This window comes from Bacillus rossius, chromosome 1 (genome assembly GCF_032445375.1).
Source record: "Bacillus rossius redtenbacheri isolate Brsri chromosome 1, Brsri_v3, whole genome shotgun sequence".
Lineage (NCBI taxonomy): Eukaryota > Metazoa > Arthropoda > Insecta > Phasmatodea > Bacillidae > Bacillus > Bacillus rossius.
In genome coordinates this window covers 161,263,183-161,282,354 of record NC_086330.1, presented here as the reverse complement: position 1 = coordinate 161,282,354, position 19,172 = coordinate 161,263,183, and the positions used below count along the sequence as shown (strand labels likewise).

Here is a 19,172-nt window from a genome sequence, read left to right as displayed (position 1 = left end):
GAAAAACAGTAATGCTCGTTGACACGAGAAGAGAGAATGTGCTAAGATTCCACTTCGCTGTGAAAAATAAATTAGCAGTTTTCCAAAAAAGATAACATGAAAACGCACTTGAAGACATGCAGAGGTCGTCTGCACGGTAGAAACTGAAGGTTTCGCTACAACAACGATGCATCGATGTGCATAAGAGTACACCGGAAATTAGTACAACTGCAGTAACATTGGCATTTGGTTCGGGTTTGAAATGATAGTCTTTGTCAACATGAAGTCCTTGCGGCTAAAGCGATATGTCGTTTGCATTTTCCATTGAGGCTCAAAGACATGAGAGAAGTAAATGTACGAAGAATCCATCTCGTATGAAGTTTCGCTGTGATAAGTGCAATTTTTGGTTTACACGTATTGACAATTTAAGACGATACGCGAGAAGCTGTAAAGGTAGAGTCCTTGCGTCTACTGTGGAACTACATGTAGACATTTCCACTCCTCGGTTTCGGTTGAAGACTCATATGCGTACAGGCACATAAGCAGATGGCCAGCAACCGATTGCGAAGACGCCTGGACATGAAACTAAATACAAGACTGTGCTCGGTCCTCAACAGTTAAATTATAATGTATTCCACATGGGGATATCCGGTTTTTTCTGTGGAATGTTGTAAGTCTACTGTTATTTAAAGACACTTAGTGAAACGAAAGATTTTTGTGCATTTCTTGATGATATCATGCGGAACATTATCAATAAACTTATTGATGAAGTAGCACGTACACACTTTTAAAATATAACTTGTGGCTGGACTCCGTGAATGGTAAACCGTATTCGTTCAAGGTCCAAAGAAATAAGCGTTCTTTCAAGACTATCATTTCAGCTCTTTACCTATCACACAATGTGGAAGAGTCTGTTAAACACAGAATCGATAAACTCTGTCGAGAAGAGCAATACTTTGTCAGTAAATGATCTGACTGGTCTCTATCTTCAGTTAACCGATTCGAGCAGATAATTAGTCAGTTCAAGCCAATACAGAACTAAATATTATTAGACTGCTAACTTTCGCAAATGTTTCTGTAGTAGAGTCGTAATAAAAATAATAATTTTTTTTCTTTGTATTTTTGTGATATTTTTATTCTCGAACCTGTCACATTTTTTTAAGTAATTTTAATGACATTGTCGTTTGTTGCATATTTCAAGGATTAAACTGAGGCTATAGATTTAATCATTAATTAAGAAACATTTTTTTGATGATTTTGGATTCTTTTTCCAAATTTTTTAGCCCCAAAATATTAGATTTCCAGGATGGCATACAAGATGAACGAAACAACGATCTAATAAATAGTTGCTGCACTCTAGCAGGTAAAAATTGAACTCATATGGTGGTAGTGCGTTCTAACAGAAGATAAAAAATGGCTGATCTAAGATGGCGGCCTCCAGCAGACGAAAAACTAGTTGGCCCCATGTTATTTATTAAATTGGTTGAAGTTTTATCTGCCTTTGACTCGTTATATCTCAGAAACGATGGCTTTAAGAAAAAAAGTATTGAAACATTTTTTGTAGAGAATTTATTGATCTACAATTTTTGTTGAAATAATTTTATGATAAAACTTACCATTGTGCTGAAAATCGCGAAAAACCAATTTTTTTCGAGATATTTGACCTTTGACCTCGAATGAATTTTTTTGCAGGCACCGGAGTGATTCGGAACTTTCAGAGGTTATTTTTAATCATGTTTTAAACAAGTACACGCATTTACAGCTTGCTGTTAATATATGTACCTTTACTGATCTTTTTTGGTCTAATTTGACCGGACTATTAGTTGGGGTGGTCAGTCTGCCGGTGGCTTCCATGGAAGAAGGAAACATCGTCATTTTTAATTAAATGCTCTTGCTGGGTTTCAACCAAGGATTTTATTAAAATTTTGTACCAAAATTTAATTAAATATTTTTTTATTTATTATATTTTTTTCCATAAAAGCGGATAATAAATACTGAATTTTAATAGTGTGAACGAATATCCAATTGGCAGAAATGTTTTAGTTAAGATTATGTTAGTTAGTTTTTTTTATAAATTTATAATTCATTCCGTTAAAATTGGATAATAATTACGGATTTTCAAAATGGCGACAATAACGTAAATTGCAAAGATGGTGATGAAGTCAAGGTCTTAATCTCAATGGCTTAGGGTGACTTGGTTTTAGGTATAATAACCTGCTTTTAGAATTTTCAAGGCTTTGACATTCTTAAGATGTATATGGGAAATTTTTCCTTAAAATAATAATTTTCCCTCGAAATAGGAACATTTATAGGAATTTTGGGGAATTTTTTGTCAATTTTGAGGGATTTTGATATAATTTGACACCAAGATGGCCGCCATGACTTTTGAATTTAAAATGGCGTAAATTGGTGCCTCGCACGTCAAACTGGAACCAGTCCCAGAACATACCAAAGAATACTACTGTTACGAACGTTAGCAAGGCCGAATCACGCGCAGGTGCACGCCGTAACATGAGATGTGCCGTGCGCACCTGGGTCGCCGCTTTATCTTCCTCCAGCCCTCCGCTCCCGGCTCCTCCCGCGCGGCACTATAAGGCCCGGTCCACACGAACGGCCAGTGTGCGGGACGGGAGCTGCGCGGCGCCCGCATAGCAGTTGCGTGGTGCAGTCCACACGAGCGGTCAGTGTGCGGCTGATGTCTGCCGGCATTACCATTTTAGAGTTCAGTCATTAGATGCAATGGATGCACGCCATAGTGCAGTACTTGCGTACGTAGGTATTCAGGTGTTAAAAATAAGAAAGTCGAATCTTAAGCACCTATTGGGTACATCCCATAGTGAGCAGTCGTTTGTTACAAGGAACTTTTTATTGCAAGAAGACGAAATGAAATTTTTTAATTACTTCAGAATGTCGTCTGCAAGCTTTCATGAACTGCATGAGACTGTGAAGACTGCAAAAGCAAGATACAAACATGAGGCTGGCTATACCTACAATGGAAATGATGGCTTTAATGCTTAGTTAAGCGTGTTTCCTTTTTCTTGCACTAACTTGTACTAAATGGCCATTTACATATCGCAATAACTTTCTTAGACAATACAGGTTTGTTTTAAATATGAGAAAGTTAAAAATATAATTGTATTGTAGGTGTATTTATACAATTCTATTAATATTGTTATGTACAGTACGCACTGGAAAACAAATATGTCCTTAAGTCTGAAAAAATTCTTTCGCACAGCTATTCACGTACAATAAAAAATTAAAGATAATAAATATGAAAATTGATATTCAAAGTGTTTATTTATGGTATGCACATTAGGAGTCATCCGAGAATGCAGACAGTTCGGTGTCACATGGTGACACGATGGAACTACATGAAGTGAAAAGCCGATTTTCTGTAAGCTCGCTGTTTTGGCTTCCTTGTATTTGTGACATGATGGGTATACATAGGTTTTGCACTTTGTACCTGGAGGTGTCCATACATAGGTGTTGGAGGTGGGTGGTACACACTTGTAAGTGGTGTCTGGAAAGCAGAAATGTGGTTTGGGTGTGCGGAAGTACTTTGCAGTGGCTACATAGGAGCTGTATTTAGGGAATCAATTATTTGACCTGGTTGCAATGTTGCCCGTCTAATTTTTTGGAGTAAACCAGTTTCTGGTCTGTATACACTTCAACATCAACTTTTTCTACGTCAGTATCATTCATGGTGGAAACCAATTTTTACTAACTTGACAGCACACAGAAGACAATGATATCGCTACGGTTCCCCCGCAAGACTGGTGCGACCGCTCGTGTGGACGACTCGATATCTCACAACAGCCCGTAACAAAGTTGCGGCTGCCGCGCGGTGCCCGTCGCGCTATGGGCAGTGCGGGTGGCAGCTACAGCCGCAAGGCTGCCGCACCGCTGCCGCGCAGTGCCCGCCCTGTGTGGGCTGCTCTACCTATTTTACTGTCCGTAACAAACCGTGCGGGCGCCGCGCGGCTCCCGTCCCGCACACTGCCCGTTCGTGTGGACCGGGCCTTAGTATGACATCCGAAACCTGCCAGCTGCGGAGTTACGCGAGCCGCCGACACGTGTTTTCGAGGGATTTCTGCCGTCGGGACGGGCTGGAATGACGCGACTGGCCCCGGCCGCTCTCGTGAGTTCTGGAATTGTGCCGGGGACTATATATATATATATATATATGTATATATATATATATATATATATATATATATATATATATATATATATATATATACATATACATATATGCCCGAGGACGTCAGGGCAGGGAGTCAGTGGAGTTCAGAGAGAGTTCAGGCGGGAGCCTTCCCGCAGCGGAGCTTCCGGGGCGATAGTGCCACGGGTGTGGCAGAGTGGCGAAGTCCTTGGACGAAGGTACCAGGGCAGGGAGTGAGTGAGTTCAGTGTTCAGTCGGGAGTTCTCCTGCGGCGGAGTTTCCGGGGCGATAGTGCCGCGGGCGAGTGGCGAGCGAAGTTGCGAGCGAGGCGTCTAGTGGATCCTTGGCGAAGGTAAGTGCATTGGCGGCGGTGGAGTGTGGCGACGGAGTCCCGCGGCGGAGATCCACGAGGGGTGCTGCGGCGAGAGTTGCGCCAGAGGTGCGGCCCAGCGAGGTGTGTGGATTGTGTGAAAACGAGTGACTGGGGTAGCAACATTTTTTTAAGTGCAATTGTTTATGTGCCATTTTAGAAGATTATTTGTAAGTAACATAAGTAGTGGCAATAAATACAACTGTGTAGTGTGTGATAAAAAAAATCTATTAATTGGGCTATCCTTTACGAACCCGCGGTAAATCGCGACACTACTATATAAACTTACAGAAATTTTAAAATTTGTAAATAAACTTGAAATCAACTGTATCACTACAAAATAGTGTTGGCTGTAACACTGGGTTCGGATTTGTACCAGGGCATTTAAGCGCTGTGTTGTCCCAGTACCTCTAATAATTAAATTTATTTGTAAACCGTTCTTGAATAGCTTTCCAGTTTTAACTGAATACGTAAGAAGCACGATACAAAAAAAAAGAAAATTGTTGAGTAATAGATTAGGTATCTTTTCCATAAAAAAATTATGCTTGAATGAAACATTAATTAAAATATAAAATCGTGTGCCAATTTTAGAAAGAAATACTCAGTATTATCTTAAAAATAATTTTCATACACGCAAAAATATTGTATAAAGTATTTGTAGTATTACAAAGTATTTCTTGGCAACTGGTTACCAAAGGAATCATTTTTATAAGCATGAAAAATATTTTTCTGTGAACCGATTTGTTTTAAAAATGTGATATTCAAGGAGCTGGTATAGGCTGCAGGTAACCAGGATGGTCGGTCCTTGGGTTCGAATGTGTTCTCCGGAAAGCGCTAGTTCAGTACGGCGCCGCTGTGCCGCCTCGTGGCGCCACCGCTGGGGCCGCGCGGGGAAGAGAGGTGTCGAAGAGGCTTCGGAGCTGATGCTTGTCGACAAGCTCGTTCCCCGACGGAAATAGACCAGCGGGAACACCTCACTCCCCCTTCCTTTCCCCCTCCAGGCATTGGCGAAGCCTCGGTGCCATATCCGCGAGACGTGGTTGTTCGACGAACGTCCTGGTGCGCGCGGGGAGAGCTGTTGAAGTGGCGTGTGGCGCGTCTCAGCTGATCTGTCCGGCTTCGAGTCAATAACAAGGGTTTGATTTTACACCGTAAGAGAACATTGGTTACAATCCTAAACACGTAATGTATATTATTAACCTACGCAGTTAACGGCATGCGTTATTTTTTTTGAAGTGAAACTTCTTTGCTGAGGTGACTACAATTTTCGAGCGTTACGAAAATTCCGATCGCATGATGGTGGAGGAACCGGTAGAGGAGGGGACGACCGGGGAGAGGTAGATATGACGCAGCATACTTGCACACTTGCACACTCGCATACTTACACTCTTGTATACTTGCATACTTATTTATATATTTTTTTGATTTGTGCCATCCAAAGAGAATTAATTATGTTTCCTATACTTAATAATATGATAAGCAAGAAGTTTCACATCTGCCGCGCGTGAACCCCGGTACACATTTTTTTCCAAAGCAATTGTAAGAGATAAAAAGCGTCCATAGTTGATAACTTTCATTATGTGATACGGAACATTAAATTTGTAGAGTACATTCAAGAAGGCGCTAAATGGCGAAACTTTGTATTATCCCAAGGTACCGTCCAAAGTCAGGCTATCACCAAGGTCTCTACCATTTTCCATTTAGTTCTGTTTTATATGATTTTAATTTTGAGATATCTATCCAAATTGTTGCCCTGTCGAGGCGTAAATCATACCAACCTAATATTTAATACTATCTTGCACTCTGACATTTACTGACAGTCTGAAACCTGTATAACCGATGGGAGTAAATAACTTGTTATTTCAGGGGGGTGACTAAAATTGTCATAATAATTATCCCGATCTATCCGTTTTAACTTAGACAAGAGCTTCGAACTATATTAAGACAAAAAAAAATGTAACACGGATTCAAGATGTGACAAAAATATTTATAAAATTCAAAATGGCTCCATTTCACACTTCGCGTTGGTTATTCATATTTATTCATTACTTTTATTCAATGGGGTATTTTCCTGAAAATTTATTCAAATAGCTCACTTGGGTTGCTGTATGTTCACAAATGTTCTCATCAGACACTAAACGTAATTTTTGAGTTGTAAAAGTTCACAATACCTCCAATAATAGTGATGACAATAAAATGAAATAATAAACATGTCGTGTGAGACTGAATCTCAAGGTGGGTTCACGATTGAAAAACTTAATTATTATAAACTAAACCTGTACACCGGTGAGCTTACGGTTATGTAATACTGTTAATATACAGTTTGTGTTGAATTAGAGATTGTTAATTCCAGAGCGAGAATGTAGCTATGTTATACAAGATTAATATTTGCATTTGTATATATCATCTGCATTTTGAAGAATAGTTCAGTTAGGAATCGTTGACAACTAATAATTTGTTCAACATAACATTTTTATCCACAGTCAAACTGGTTATGTACTTCTTAAAAAATACCAAATTTACGGCAAAAATTGAACCTAAACAATTCAACATTTCAGCTCATAACCTATAATTCGAACACAAATCAGGATCACAAATATTTAACTTTAATATATAAATACTATATCATGCAATGCAAATATCATCTTTACCTAGCCACCATAAAATGGCTGTACATATAAAAATAAATATTCATAAATTGTAAATACATTTTTATATACTCGTATAAAAATTAACCAGAGACATATCAGAATAATCACTTTCCGAAATAATTAAACAAAACAAAGATTTCGTTCAGAACTTCTTGATATTTCGTGCAATTTTCTTCTAAATATCTTAACGTTTCTTGACATGAATCTAATAATTATTTAATTTATACTACTTTCGTACAATATCATAAACTGCTTTCCCTAAGGATACATTATTTTGCACCAACACATCCTACGGTGCTCTGATTGGTGCTTGGCACGATTCTTAAGGAAAAATAAGAAATATATATATTATAATGGTCCAAAAAATAAAATTTTGAAAATCGTATTCTTCACAAGTCTGCCCTTATTCCATATGGTATTACAGAATTGAGGAAAAAAATTCAGTTGAATTGGTCAATATTTAGGGGTCCCTATTATTTAACACTTTATAGGTCAAAACTGAGTTTAATTGTAACACTGATATTTTGGATAAACCACTTATATAAACGAATACAGAAAAGTTGTGGAAAAGTAATTTATACATTAACAGATTAACAGTGGTCATAATTCTGTTTTCTGAAATGTTAATATTACATAATTTAACCCTTTGTTGTTGTTTACTAAACATTACTAACATCATCGGCCATCAGCGTCGCCTTCTTGGAAGTTGGAAACTGTTTTCTGTGCAGTGAACTAACTAGAGATACTGAAACTGTTCTTCATTTTTCGTGATACTGGTATTAAATTTTTGGATCAGCGAAATACCTCTTTCTTCAGTCATTTACTACTTTAATTTGTCGTACTTTTTTTTTGAGATCAATGAAGTTGGAATTAGAAGGACTACAACTTAGGGTTCTTGCAAAGGAAAGAAACAGCCTTTTCTTTTCCGTTTGTAAAGAGGATTTCAAAGAGTTCTCTTGTTCGCTGTGTGAAGTATGTCTCAAGAGGACTCTCGTGCTTCAAGGATTTACTTTCAAAATTCTTAAGAGTCTTAGACATTGGTGGGCATTGTGGGCTTTTTAACGATCTCAATTTTGGTATGGTCACTGACACGAGAATCAAAGAGATCCAGCCCAACCAAATGTTCAGAAAAGAACCCCAGGTGGCGTTGAAATGTTACAAAAACAGTCTTCTTAAAATTGCAATTGGAATATGCTTAGATTTGCTTTAAGAGAATTACGTCATTCATATCAGCTTTCCCAGCCTTCGGTGCCTCATTCCAATGCCGACCATAAATGAGGACTACGAACAAGCTTACTTCAGTGATTCCTTTTTCTTCTGCAGATGTACGGTAAAATGTTATTTGAATAAATCGATTTTAAGAGAATAAATAGCCTTTGCCATCCAACGTGCATTGTGAAAACCACCTGGGGCTCGGAACGTTACTTTTTATCCTGGGCTTGTACCTCCAAGAAAGACATTACACAGCTGCAAAAGCTTTACGTAGTCATCTCGAGGCTGCTTTGGCTGATGTGGGTCCTCTAAAATGGCAGTATAGTAGCCCAACATATCTTCATTTTTTTTTTTTGTTTGGTCATTGGAGTCAAACAGATTAAATCTGCCCTGAGAATATATTTCCTTATCAATCTTAGACCAGTGTTTCTTGGAACGCTTAAATATAGCAACACCCGGACCCCCATTTACTCCAAAAGCTTTGCTGAAAACAGTTGAGATCACAATTTCAAGTACAAGGTGCCTACATGAAGTCCACACAATCTTCAAGAATAGCACACGCTCCACTCTTCAAGCCTGTATTGGCAGCTAATGTGTCAAATGCCAGAGCACGCACCAATTTTCTTAGGTTCTAATCATCCAGATCGTTTAGGCAAGCAGGAGCTTGTTCCTGGCTAGTTCCACGGGGAATCTTTGGAACTCCTATTAATTTCTCGACCCCATCTCCAGTGACAAGTATCGTCACTGTGTCAACCTTTCCAGGCCCCCCGCAATATCTGTAAGTAACTTGCTATCCCAGTGTAAAAATAAAGGATCTTTAGAACATAAATATGACTAACAATTTTTTGCTAGTCTCTCGTTCTTTCATGCGATTACGCCTTATTGTACTCCGAAATTCTGACAGCTTATCCAAAGTCAAACTGCTTATGGATTCTTCAGTTATTGCTAGTATACTTGAGGCAACACACTCGTTGAGTTTTTGCATTTCATCAACAGAACGCCTGACTTCCCCATCTCATCTAGTATTCGCTTTCGTGACTCTTGAACTATTAGATTCTTGTCTACTCCTACCATGCTGCAGCTCTTTGTGTCTTCACGCTGCATTATTAAAAACTTCTTGCCTTCATCAATTTCCATTATTCGCAAAGCATCTCCATGTGCAATGTAAAAAATATCGGAGGGTTTACCTTTTTAATATGACAGCTAACGAGGAGTGTCTTCTTATTTTAGGTAGATTTCAAAGAAGTACTACCTATTGTAGCCATTACCATGGTGCGACTTTCCGAAATTTTTTATATAGTTTTTCGTTTCATGGTTCATAGACCCCAAAACCACTGTCAAATCAAAAGTTTACACACACACACACACACACACACACACACAACTTTTTGTGGACACGATAACTGTCGCAATTTTTCACAAATCACTTCCAAACTGATTCATAAAATCTAGTAGTGGAAAATCTCGAACGAGTTCGTTAATAGGCAATATCCGGCTAAAAGGGTAGAAATGAGGAAGTTGTTTAAAAACCAGAAAAATCGCTGTAACTTCTATAATATGAAAAATATCACATCCGTTTGAACGTATTATATCTCGTAGGAGTATTACCAAAATCTTTTGTCTGAATAAGTTTTTGATACGATCAACCATAACTGCAAGGGGTTGAAAAAACAAGGGTGGAGAACCAAAAAATCATAAGTCGCTTCATAGGAACAACATCTAATAAGTGAAAATGTTGTATTAATCTTATAATCTTTATCTAAAACTAGTGCCTGAATCAATTTTTGATTAGACGAACCATTGCTGCAAGAGGTTGAAAAAATAAGAGATAAAATTTAAAAAAATCATAACTCCCTTAGTACGTACATTAACAAAGCCGTTTGAATTGTTTGTAAATTTCATAATTTCAATCTAAAACCTTTGTCTCAAACAATTTTTAATAAGACAAACCATTGCTGCAAGGGTTAAAAAAAAACAGTGTAAAATTAAAAAAAAAATCATAAAATCCATTTCTTTTACACTATTATATCCCTTCCTTTTTATTGTATAATATAAAAATATTATCTACAACTTTCGTCCGAAATTATTTTTTATATGACCAACCATTAATGCAAGGGGTGAAGAATAACCGGGGTTGAAGAAATAAATTCATAACTCCCTTAGGCTAATATGCACACTATTAAATACGTTCGAATTGTTTGAAAAGCATATAAATATCATCTAAAAATTTCTGCTGAAATAAGTTTCCGTACGAGCAACCATAACTGAAAAGAGTGAAAAAAAAAAAAGAAAAAAAAAAACAAGGGTTGGAAGTCAAAAAATGTTATAACTCCCTTAGTAAGGACTCAATCGAATCCGTTCAAATTGTTTGCAAATATTATAAATTTTATCTAAAACTTTTCTCTGAAATTTTTTTTTGTTATGATGAGGCATTCCCGCAGGGGGTTGAAAAAAGGGTAGAATAAAAAAAAATCCTTACCATGCGCACTATCAAATTCGTTCTAATTTATTTTAAAACCTTGAACTATTATCTACCTCTATTGTCTTAAATAATTTTTTATACGACCTACCATGACTGAAAGGGATGAAATAAACAGGGGTTGAATAACAAAAAAGATATAAATCCCTTAGTAGGCACACTATCAAATCCGTACAAATTGTTTGTAAATCTTATAATTGTTATCTAAAACTTTTGCCTGAAACAATTTTTATAATACAAACCATTATTGCAAGTGGTTGAAAAACCCGGAGTTGGCATGAGAAAATAAATAAAACATCCCTACCTGTTACACTATCAAATCCATTCTTATTTTTATTTAACTGTCTAAATATTGACTAAAACTATTCTCAAAAGAATTTTAGTCTATCCAACTACTACTGCAAGGGGCGGAAATAACAAGGTTAAAAGTAAAAACAATCACTAATTTTTTAATGGATACACTATCATATCCGTTATAATTTATTGCATGAATTAATATATAAACACGGGTTCAAATTTAAAAGAATTCAAAATTTATTGATATAAATTTTGTTTTAATTTATTTTAAACCATCTTATTATTATCTTAAACTTTGGTGCAAAGAAAATTTTTATACGAACACGTTATTATTAGTGCAAGAGATGACAAATAGTGTTTTAAGGTCAAAATAATTAAATAATTACCTTTATTGGCATATAATATGACATTCTTCTAAGCTATTCAATGCTGCGTTGTAAACTATTGAATTCTGGATACATTAAGTTAGCAATATTCCTAATATTTTCGCTGCCTGGAAAGTGGGCAAATATTTAATAGTTCATTTGGTAAAATTGGAGAACATAAATATGTCGTGTACATTAAGTTCTTAAAATGTTCCTGACGTTTATAGAATTTTCCCAAATATTTCCAAAATAAATAGGAGCTTCGAAATCTACCTATGCCTGTAGGCTGTGCCGAAAGGTCTTATTTTTATTGAGATATTCATTATAGAGTGTTTTGAGTTTTCTTTTTCAAACGCACTATTCTTTGAGTTAATCTTCGCCATACCCCAAATATCCAGGACATCTTCAACAGTGGCTCTTATTAATTTTATAAGCTCAATTTGTTGTTAATATAGTGGAAAATAAGTATTTGTAGTATGTGTCCTTTTGAAGGTATTTTAGCTTTGGAAAGTGATTGAGTAGGCTTTCCAATGAGCCAGACTTCAGAGGAATATCTAGTAGTAGACTTAGCCATGAATCAGCAATGTATCTGCAACCAAGAGATTAGTATAAGATGTCGTATTTATGACCTGAGTTGTCAGTGAGCAGGTTTGTGTAGTTGAGAAAGTCAGTACGAAACTCTTAGGTTTTGTTTTAAAGGCATAAAAGTTATTACCTACTCTCATAGCTAACTAAACTTAAACCTAATATGTATTGCAATGTAGGAAATACGCTTTCTATGTGTTCCTTTATAAGTACTTACCAAGCTCTAACAAGTTGAAATGCAACCAATATCGCGTATAAAATATTCACAATAAAATCAACATTACTACTATTACTACTGCAGCAACCTGGCGGATAACCACAGAACTATTCATTCTGCAAACAATGGGAAGTGCTGCTCCCTAGAACACTGATCTAACTAAGACTTCTTAACAAAGTCTTCTAAAAGTACATTGTAGTAGTTGGTTGATTTGTTTCAAAATAACCTTTAAACAGTGATCTTTTAGAAACGAAAAAAAAAAACTTTCACTTCACAGGGACCCCTAAACTTTCTCCAAATGATCCAAATTTTGGTTTTTGTGTTTTACTTTGCGTAGTGGAACAAGGGTAGCAATGTGGAGATAAATATTTTTAACTTTTATTTTTTAAAGGTACTTGTGGACCTCCCTAATATATATGTACCTCTGTTAATTCTTAAGTCATCATATGATTCACATACGACCCGTAGAAACTCCTACACGAGAATCGTAAACCATTCCACTAGTATACATAGAGAAATATCTTGAGTACACGAATAATCCTTAGTTTTGAATTGTGCACTTGTAGACATATAAGCACGTGTAGACGAACGGCAATTGTAACACGTAAGGTGAGTGTAGCAATGGTCACAACAGAAATGTGAAATATTATACGTCCTATAAAGGCAATTTCTTTCATTGTGTTTCTATGCCGGAGAAGACCTGCGTTGTAATGTAGTTGACAGAAAGGTAGGACTCCAAATGTTCAGAGCCGTGAAGTTACTTTAGCATATACAATGGTGGTGTTCCCGGCAGACTTAAGTGTGGTTATTAAGTTGAAACACAATTTCACCAGACTCTACCAGTTGGTAAGTGCATTATTAGAAATTTCCACCTTAAATTTACGAAAAACTTTGGTTACAAATTATTCAGGGATCTACTTTGATTTACTGCTATCTTCGTAAGTTTACGGGTGTTGAGTTCGCTTACTTTAATCATGATTCAACAGTAATAAGTATTATTATATTGAAAAAACATAAAAAAATTGTTCATAGTACAGAAAAAAATTTTCCCCCCCTTTCGCGTGTGTGTTTACGTAACACAGACCTCAAAAGTCGGAACTCAGAGTACATAGTTTCAACGAAGATCCAGTTATCTGAGATTACGCAGAACTCATTTATTTCAGGTTGATTCTTTGTTGAAAATTCCGTAAAATTTGGTGTGATTTCTTACAGTGAAGGTCAAATTCACGTCGCAGTCGTGTGAGGAAGGGAATAAGGATAAGCTATGAACTGCAAATGGCCCGGTGATAGTTTGTTACCACTTGCAAAGTTACAATATACATAAATTAGAATAATTCAATTTGTGGTGGGAACTACAGGTTGAGTTCGGATGAAAAAATGAATTAGGATCAGCTGGGACACACCATGGTCGGGGACCCTCAGCTGCGCGGCGGGAGCCAGCCGCGCTCGGGGGCTTCAAGGACGCCCGGGCGCCGCGACGCCGGGGGCTCCACGGACGCCGGGGGCTCCACGGACGCCACTGCCCCCGGCGGCCGGCACAGCGAGGCGCCGCCGCTCCAGCTGCCGATCACGCCTCGCGACGCCGGCTTCTGGGACACGGAGTCCTTCCTGCGCTTCTACTGCCGTGAGTCCCATCGCGTGGCTTCGCGAACAATACTGCCTACGAATTATCCACGGATATTCGTCAATTTACGGATGTCATCGCGTTCACAGAAAAAAAAAATTCCTGTACTTTTACAAAACTTTCCTTTGGAAACCAGTTGTCAAGAAATAGTTTGTATGTAATAGTACAAAAAATATTGTATCTTTGTACAACACATGGTTAATGTTATTTATGTATGTATGAAATACGATTTTCGACATAATACTGAGTATTTGTTACAGAATTTGGAGCACAATTTTATTTTTATTTAATGTTTTATCCAAACATAATCTTTTTAAACAATGGAAAAGATAACCTAATATTAAACAATGTGACTTAATTTTGTTTCACTGAGCTAATTAATATGCTCAGTTAATACTGGATGGCTATTCAGGGAACGGTTAATAAATAACTTTAACTATTGGAGGTACTGGGACAACGTAAAGCATAAATTCCCGGGTAAGAATCCGAACCCAGTATAACCGCAACACTATTTTGCAGTGATACAGTTGTTTTCATGTGAATACCAAAATGTACACATATCTGTAGTTTACATGAATATTTCTGTTCCATTAAAAAAAAAATTACCGTTTGTTCTCACGGGTAAATAGGCGTAGATACCGGGTAAATCAGGACTACCTCCACCACGTGGGATATTAAAAAAAATCTTACTTGGGATGCAACTGTAACTGTTAAACAGGAATTATGAACGTTATAATATCGATATAACTATAATTAAAAAAAAAAACATTATGACTATTTCTTCCACAGAAGCCACCTGCAGACTGACCTCCCACCACCAATACTAAGGTATATATCATCAGCTGGTATGATGTCACATCCGTCATATTGTTTTCGTATGCTAGAGTCCTCCATCTTGTTTTCAGTTACTAGAGTGTGCCGCCATCATATTAGTTTAAGCTTTACCCGCTAGAGTGCAGTAATCATTTATTATTACGAAGGCGCCCGCCATATTGACATTTGGATTCCATCTTGGAAATTCGTAATTATTTAGCTAGAAATTCGGGAAAGATTCCAAAATTTTTAAATAAATTTGCAATTAATATACTTATTGATTCAACCGATTCCGGTCCTTGGTTCGATCTCTGGACGATGCAAAAAAAATAATTTTATGTAAAAATAATAAATTTCAATAAATCTTGTTCAAAATTCTTAAAGAGGCTTTAAATCCTTTACTATCAGCCTCCAGTAAGCCGTTATGACCACCATCTGGAAAATTTGTATTTATTGACCTAGAAATTCGGGAAAAATTCCAAAATTCACCAAAAAAGTCACACATTAATTTGCATATTGAATCGATGGATTCCTGTCCTTAGTTTGATTCTTGACCAGTGACAAGTATATAAATAAATTTTATATTCTGTTTTCCATTACCTTTCACGGAGTTTATTAATCATTCATTCTACGAAAAACAACTCAAGACAATATACCTGTCCGACGTTGCCGATAAGCTTAACATGAAAGTCTTGTTTGTCGATACTTAGAATAACCTCTAAAACGTTCATGTACAAAGCCATGCATGCATATAGACCAAGCGTCTTCGGACCGCGAGACCGGGTCATGACCAATGGCAGACATATAGACCAGTCTTATCCGAACCTCATGACCTTCTTCGATGTCAGCTAATTATTTAAAAAAAAACCAACGTAATATGTTTAACCAAGAATCCCTGAAAAATGATTTATCAAGACAAAGAGGTTTTGGACTAGTAAACATTCAGAGATACTACAGATTTGAATACGCACAATCAACAAAAAGGAAGCACATTTGGAAGCACAATCATCGAAAAGGAAGCACAATCGGAAGCACACTCAACCAAAGGAAGCACAATCAACAAAAATAAAGCACAATCGGAAGCAAAATCAACAAAAGGAAGCACAATCAACAAAAGGAAGCACAATCGGAAGGATAATCATAAAAAATGAACGCACAATCGGAAGCAGAATCAACAAAAAGGAAGCACAATTGGAAGCACAATCAACAAAAAGGAAGCACAATCGGAAGCACAATCAACAAAAAGGAAGCACAATCGGATGCACAATCAACGAAAGGAAGAACATTTGGAAGCACAAAAAAATAGGAAACTGTGTTACGAGAACTAAGTCTTGGTTATAAATCAGAATACAAGAAATGCAGCATTAAATTTTTACTTTAAATATTTAATTTATTTCTCAACATTATACAAATGCAGGTAAAACAAGTCATTATTGTATGTAGCCAGCTTCCCTCAGTTCTTTTAGTATGAAGGTTATTGCTTTAATGCACGAATAGTTTCCTACACAAAGCGAGGCATTTAGAAGTCTTAGCCGGTCAACCAATATGTTTGGATCTTCCCATGATGTGTAATCAATACCTTCAGCTACCATCTTCCTTGTATGTTTATTGTAAATACTTTTAATGTCACTATCGTCCCAGTGATAATAATACGCTTTATCAGATTTATTTATTATAACAAGACATTTCCATCGTTTTGGTCTCAGTACACCGTCACAGTCTTCGATATTGTCAGCTATAGTTGCTTTATCACAGTCTTTGCCTTTGTCATCAGCCTCAGAGTCACTGTCGCCATCACCGTAGAAGGCATCGTCTTCACCCAGATTACCGTAAGAATTCGATATCGTTGATGTCGAAGCTTCTTCATCGTCTTCATGCTTCCTTTTTAGGAGTTCATCATTTTTACAAAGTAGGAAACATCTACTCGAATTCGTCTGGAATGAATGTATTCTCACTTTTCACGTTAAGGATTCTTCCATTGTCTTCATTCTTCCATAAATCATCAACGTCCTTCAATTTACGTTCTTTGTCGAGTGGTCATAACGACTTACTGGAGGGTGATAATAAAAGTATTTTAAGTCTCTTTAAGAATTTTGAACATGATTTATTGAAATTATAATTTTTCATAAAATTAAATTTTTTTTGCATCATCCAGAGATCGAACCAAGGACAGGAATCGGTAGAATCAATAAATATATTAATTGCAAATTTATTTAAAATTTTTGGAATCTTTCCCGAATTTCTAGCTAAATAATTACGAATTTCCAAGATGGCATCCAAATGTCAAGATGGCGGGCGCCTCAGTAATAATAATTGGTTTCTGCACTCTAGCCGGTAAAACTTAAACTAATATGATGGCGGCACACTCTAGTAGCTTAAAACAAGATGGTGGCCTCCAGCAGACGAAAACAATATGACGGATGTGACATCATACCAGCTGATGATATATAAATTAATGTTGGTGGTGGGAGGTCAGTCTGCAGGTGGCTTCTGTGGAAGAAGGATCTATCGACATTTTGTTTATTTTTTGCTCTTACCGGTTTCCAACTGTAGACTTCAAGGCCTAAGTGCATTTTTAATTTGCATTTTATTTAAATTTTATTAGTAAAATTTTATTATAATTTTTGAAATTTTTTCCAAATTTCTAGCATAAAAAATATAACGACAAGCGCATCGATCTAGAATCCAATATGGCAGTCGTAACGGAAAGTGTAGCTATGACATACTCAACCATGATGGCAGGCGTAAATACATGGAACATTTAAAGAATCGAAGATGGAGTATCCATAACGATATGTGCAACGGTGTTTTTAAGTAATATTTTATTCAATTTTAATTAATTAATTTTTTTATAAGTTTAAAATTTTTTCCCGATTTTCTACTCTAAAATTTACGGATTTTCAAGATGGCGGACGTGACATCATACCAGCTGACGATATATATACATTGACATAAGTGGTGGGAGGTCAGTCTGCCAGCTGATTCCGTGGAGGAAGGATCGGTAGCCATTTTTTAATTTTTTTGCCCTTGTTATGTCTTAAGTGTAGGTTTTTTAAAATATATTTTTTTAAAATTAATTAATTTTTTTATATTTTAATTATTTCTTAAAATCGGATAAAAAATAATTTTCAATATGGTGGCCGTAACGAAAATTGCAACGGTGACGTCATATCGGAGGCTGTAGACATGGATTCTTAAGACTCAATATGGACATTTCTAGTCGCTGGTATTTTTAAATACTTAAACGGTAAATATTTCCTCGAAACGGGAATTTTTCCCTCGAAAAGAGAAATTTTTAATTTTTCAAATTTTTGGGGGAATTTGTTTCCAAAAACCTGGTAATTTTGGTAAATTTTGGCGAATTTTGGCAAATTTTTAAGGTCAAAGGTCAAGGTCATCCAAGAAGGCCTCCGTGACGTCACAAATCCAAGGAAGAAGCCGCCACAACCACCGCACTCTGAACACTGTGCCAGTATGCCCATTTACATACTACTGAAGCCTTCCTTATATTGCGATAGTGAGTGATATCCCGAAACCTACATAATAATAATAAATAATATTTTCATCAACACAATAAGTGACGCCATCTTTTGGAAGGAGCAGTAACTACTTGCAACATGTTTCTCGTACCTATGAGATACATTAACTCCCGCTGACGAAATATATAAGTGCATACATAAACGAGCGATAGATAATATTGGGGAAAGTTTTTTGAAAGTGAGTGTGTTCGACCCTGGTGAAAACATTTTCTGTTTGAACTATGGAAGATGAATTTGATAGCATATCAATAATAGTCAGAGAGGTGCCAAAATCAGTTGTTTCATTATTTACATATGTATATGTTTCGGTACTGTGGAATTTCGTTCACTAAAACCAAACAATGCTTGACGTCATGAAAGTTATCAAAGAGTCCTTTGCGGAAAATTTTACGTTGTGACAATTGTGGTTTTCAATTTGGACAAAGTGATAAATAAAAAAAAAACAATACCTATTAAGGTACCCTTTTTTCATCTCCTGAAAACACGTAAGTGTTTAGACAAAATTTGTGTGGAGTTGGCATAAATCATCGCGTTTGGACATCTGCATCGCCTGCATTGAAATGTAATGAGATTCCAGCCTCGAAGAAACGGAAACAAGATATCGCACTACAGGAAGAAAATTATGACAAGTTTCCTTAGATTAGTCATGAAAGATTTGATCTTCCTACAGAATTCTCTGATGGATTTTCTGTTAATCGAGCTGAAGGATTAAATAATATTACTGGAAATCTTGACATCAACAACAGCTTTTCAGAAAATGAGAACAATACTTATAGTATAATTTGAAGCTCCCAAGACAGAATATTTTGATGATTCACTGAGACTAAAAAAATGGAAACGATGCATTAAACTAAATTATACTGATCAAGTTTACGATGG

The 19,172-nt window shown here is 36.5% G+C and overlaps 1 protein-coding gene across 1 annotated transcript in view; it reads left to right on the top strand.

Moving 5' to 3' along the window:
- The first annotated feature begins 4,438 nt into the window (after positions 1–4,438).
- Positions 4,439–19,172, top strand: part of LOC134546363 (sarcospan) — a 494,005-nt gene continuing 479,271 nt past the window's right edge. The window contains exon 1 of the mRNA XM_063389152.1: positions 4,439–4,493. The gene's annotated coding sequence lies outside the window, so the exon portion shown is untranslated. The remainder of the gene's footprint in view (positions 4,494–19,172) is intronic.